The sequence below is a fragment of the Palaemon carinicauda genome, chromosome 26, assembly GCF_036898095.1.
Source record: "Palaemon carinicauda isolate YSFRI2023 chromosome 26, ASM3689809v2, whole genome shotgun sequence".
In the NCBI taxonomy this organism is placed as follows: domain Eukaryota; kingdom Metazoa; phylum Arthropoda; class Malacostraca; order Decapoda; family Palaemonidae; genus Palaemon; species Palaemon carinicauda.
Window position 1 is genome coordinate 56,893,994 of NC_090750.1, and position 5,295 is coordinate 56,899,288.

The window sequence follows — 5,295 nt, forward strand, 5'->3', positions numbered from 1 at the left end:
ATGAAATATTTTAAAATTTAGTTTTCAATATACTGTAATTCATTTACTGATTACTTGTATAAAAAGTAATCAACTCAAATATTTGAAATTGTAATGCTTTAATTTTTTATAAACATGTCACACCTTTAGATTACTAATAAATTACTTGGAAGATAAACTAACTAATAAAATTCTATGCGACCTTAAGGAGCGTTGAGGAATTGCAAGATGGCCTTCATCCGAAAAATGGTTCCCCGCATTTGGTCTTGACCAAAGGTGGAACAGTCTGAGTATGGTCAGTCTGTGAAGGGGAGCCTAAATGTCATCCCTCTTCGCAAGAATGAGCGTTGGCTAGGAGAGGGCTAGTAAGGTGCGCTGGCTTGAGTACCTCTTCTAGTTCGTTCTGCTTGGATAGTATGCAAGCATGGGGAGAGCTTGGAAAAAAGAGCCTTTTAGCTCTTAAATGTGATTGCTATCTGTGTGCACTTACGAGAGGTGAGTCCGTAATTGTGAGGCAAAACTGGTAGAGCCTGCTCCTTCCAGTTGGCCAAACCGCAAGATGAGAACTGGTATTGCGCACTGGTTTCTGCACTTTTCCTAGGTCTCAAAGACAATAGATCTACCCGTGTGTGCCTTTCTCCCCTTGCCCAGTTACCTTGACATAGGGCTTGACTTTATACTAGACCACGCTTCTTGTGTTTGCGTTTCTTGGTTTAAAGACTCTCGCAAGAGATCATTCCGTGTAGCTGAAGTGAAGTGTCTCTCTTAGTTAGGCTGACGAGCTTGTCTGCACACCTTTACATGGTGAATGTGTGCGTAACACTATGCAAGATTTCCTTACGAAATAGTGTGTTAACACACGAGTAAGATGGACCAAGTTATTTTCCTATAAACTGTCTCCCACTGCAGCCTGGTGAGTTGTGTTATGCGCTCCTCTAGGAGGAGGCATTAGTTCAAAACTGGCTATTAACACTCTGGGAGACAAGTTGTACCAGCAAATGTGAGGAAAAATTCCTCCCCGTCATTAAAAAATGGGATGGGTTCTGGACTATCTGATCAACCTTTACCCAAAAGGATGTCAACAATACCTCGGGATTGTCCCTATTGCTCCCCACCTAAAGCTTGCAGGATCCACCGCAGAGTCAATACTCCTTGGGTCCCCACGAGGAGTCTAGAGATTGCATAGCAAGTAACATCTCAAGTTGATGTCAAAAAGTGCAACAGTTTGCACACACATGCTATGAATGGGGAGGAGTAACTTCAACTGCCACTAACGCAATGGGAGTTGGCCAAGTAAGTACGTTAAAATCAGTGAACCAGTGTAGCATTTACTCCTTAGAGGAAGATGTTATTACAACTAATCTAGGCCCAGAGACTGGTGGGTAACGACCGATCGCACCCAAAAACTTCCGAAAGGTGAGATTCAGATGTTTCTCCAATCTATTTCTAGGCAGGTAATGTATGCATAAGTCCATCTACAAACGTGTAAAACAGACTAGGGAGGCGGATGAACATATGGGCATAGCCTGAATTATTAGCTCTGTCTTGAACTGGGTTGGAGAAAATATTCGTAACTGAGACCTCCTCCTTTCTATGAACAATCAAGATGTTTTATTTCTTCGTCTCCGATCAGCAAATTCGGGATAAGTTTAAAATTTTCCATTTCAGGAAACCGATTCTCTTATGTGAAGTTTCTGGTCTCAGTATTATCATTTTTAAACTAAGACCTATAATCAGAAGTTAGGAAAGAATTGCCTGGGTTGAAGAGAGACCGGATATCCAGTATGCCTGGTTACGGGAAGGAAAAAGTGAAATGCATAACCTGGTTCCCTGTAAGACTATATTCCAGTGAGGAATATAGCCAACAACCCCAATGATTTATTAGAATTAAGATTTAACTGTAAAATGGTCTATATTCCTCGTCGGCAGCATATGCGCATGTCTGTCTGCGGCCGCGCATGCGTAACCTCTTTTCCTCTGGTTAAATGTTTAACAAGAAGTTTTAGACCGTTTGATGGAATAATGTGTGTGCGAGGAATCATAACATTATTGCCCAAGGATTTTTTATTATGGACTAGCTGTAGTATTTTCAAGATGTTTAAAACAGCACATACAGGTAGTTTGGCAACTATAGCTCCGTTGTTTGCCTGCCTGCCTGCCTGCCTTGTGGGCAAAACATTCTAACGTTCATAAACGTAATGAGCAGATAACAAGTTTGTCTGGTCGCATTGTGGGCGGGGCTTCTCAACATTTGTAAACGGAATGAAAAGCTAATATTTGTCTGGCCACCTTGTGGACGGAGCTTTCCATCGTTCATAAATGTAGGCAAAAAAATAAAATTCTTTTGTCTAAAGGCTTGAGATTATAACCTTGTAAGGGTAAATATCATAAGCTCTCCATTTCGTCGGGCAATAAAGCCCAAGAAAATAACCCATAGAATTAAATATCATGGAACTTTGTGTCTAACGACAACTCGTTGTGTCCAGGGACACACTGATGCCTGCGGCTGAATCGAGCCATTGGTAATAAAAAATTTGTGGCAATAACCCTGAGGTTTTGTCTTGGCGAGAGCGCAGGCACCGTAAGATTCTGTTTCAGCCTATAATAGAATTTTACAGAACGCCTCTAGTTATGTGAAACTTCTCAGGGCTGAGAGATACCAATGCTAGGTCTTGCACGAAGGGTTTGTTTTCTCAGAACACTTTTGAAAATATTGGAAAGTGCTCACGAAAGTTTACGAGGATTAGTTAACGTTATCTGATACTAACAAACGCTGGCAAGCGTCCACAAGGCACTGGCAATCGCCAATTAACGGCATAAGCTCTCCATTTCGACGGGCAACTAAGCGCGAGTAAATAACCCAAAAGGATTATACCTCATGAAACTTTGTGTCTAACGAGATCTCGTTGTGTCCAGGGACACACTGAAGCATGCGGCTGACTCAAGTCATCGGTAATAAACGTATTTGTGGCAATATCCCTGTGGTTTTGTCTCGGCAAGAGCACATGCACCATAGGAGTTTGCTTCAGCCTTTTATAGAACTTCTCAGGCCCGAGAGATACGAATATAAAAGCTAAGTCTTACATGAAATTTTTTTGGTCCCTGAATGCTTTCGTACAGGAATCACAGTTAATGTTGGCGAGCATTTGCAAACGTTGGAAAGCACTCACGAACGCTTGCGAGAAATAGTGAACATCAGTTGATACTAGCACATGCTAGTGAGCGTCCACAAAGCACTGGCAATCACCCTGAAATGCCAGAGGGAATCCTTAAATAAAAATATAGAAAGCATCATTAATCTCCTTTCCAGCTAGACCTAGTAGCGTAGGCTACTCTATCTATGGCAAGGAGGGTTCACACACTCGCTACCTGTACTGAGGAGAGGGTTTCGCAAAACATTGCTTCGGGCAAACCTGGTGAAACAAGGGTGTCGCACTAAGTGAGAGTCTCGCGCGAGAAAAGAGTACCGCGCAAGGTGAGTGTCTTATGCGAGGCGGGAGTCTTACGCGAGGTGAAAGTTTCACTGGACTCAAGAGTCTCACACGAGGCGAGGGTCTCGCATGAGGCAAGGGTGTCATGTGAAGCGACATTCTCGCCTCGTGTGAGGCGATAGTCTCACATAAGGCGAGAAATTCCTTGCCTCTCCTCTTAGTAATAAAACCTCCCCTCCAAAAATAAGGGGAGATTAGTAGTCTTATGTCATTCCCTCGAAGGGAAGCAAAATGCTGTGCTGAAATGAAGATCGGCTGTTTTTCCTTCGTTAAAGTTAGAAATTATGAAGCACTGGTCCAAAAGAGCTCGGCCTCACATGGATCTGAGTTTTGTTGTGCCCAAATGTACGCTGTGGCAAAAATCCTGAAGAGTTGCGGCCCATGAGACTCGCCGGTGGGGGATTAGGTCACAAATATCCCAGAGGGAAAATGCAACGAGACTCATTTCTTACCCTGAGGGTACAACTCAGGAGAAAATCTCTCTTCTCGCAATCTAGAAGAGAGATCAATACCTCTTCCTCCCTATTGCACATCGGCTTGTGTACGAGGGAACGGCTGCTCAGAAGGGAGTGTTGGAGAAGATCTCTCCTCTTGCAAGAGAGGATTTATCAACTTGTCCTTCCTTTGGCGCATTGCCTCGCATACGAAGGAGCTGCCACTCAGAATGGAGTGTTGGAGAAGATCTCTCCTCTCGCAAGAGAAGTTTGATCAACTCCTCCTTTCTATGGCGCATCATCTCGCGGACTAGTGAGTTGCCATTCCGAAGGGTGTTAGAGATGATCTCTCCTCTCACAAAAGAGAGGATCGATCAACTTCCTATGGTGTATCGCTTGACGGACAAAGGAGCTGCCGTTCGGAAGGGTGTTGCATCGCCCCCACTCGAATAGTCGGACCGCTCAACACTTGAAGGAAAACCTCTCGGTCGTACAGTTTTTCTCTAATCCCTTCTTGCGAACCAGGCTAAGAGAACAGCAACCTGTACAACCTCTGAGACGAAGCTCAAATTGGTTCGCCAGACCTGTGGTCTCTTGGCAAGTCACTCCGAGGAGTTCCTATCAGCCACTGTTCATGCTCACCCACCAAAGCCAAGCGAATGCTGGGTGAGCAGCAGAGGTAGAGCCCATGGCCTCTTGCTACTTCCCTTTCCCGGGGAACCCATGGAAGGAAGGCAGCTCAATAGGAAATTTAAGAAACATTGGACCAGTAACTTTTAGCCATAACCGGTCAAAAGGGTGTTGACGGGAGAGAAAGACTACATTTTTACTCTACCGAGCCAAAATAAAAAGTGGCGATTAGTGGCTAGTGCTGGTATGAGTGGGACGGCTAAAATAACCCGCTCATCCCTCCCTCACTCAGCTAACTAGCTGTGGGTAGTTACACCCTAACAAAAGGTTTTTCGTCTGGTTTCACCGAAATAATAGTCTTCTCTATTTCCATACGTTTTAGTATCACAAGTCTGCCACGTACCAATTGTTTTTATACTAATTTCTACATTATAGATAAACAATTTGCCTAATATCTTATTGATTGTGAGGAATATGTTTGAAAAAGTAATAAAGAACGGAGGGACAATAATTGGTTTTTGAGTTTTTAATAGCAAACAGAATTAATCTTTCTAAAATATTGTATCTAAACCTGCCAGAAAGAAATGAGTGTTATTTATCCAATTAAAAATTCCATATACAGCTATGCAATTAGCATTTCCTTTGTTCTTCAGTAGTAATACCATAAAAAAAGAAAAATTGTTGTTCTATTGTATACATGCATGTTGGATGAATTATCATATACAGTAAATACCGAATCAACTTTGCGATATTCTGTTCAA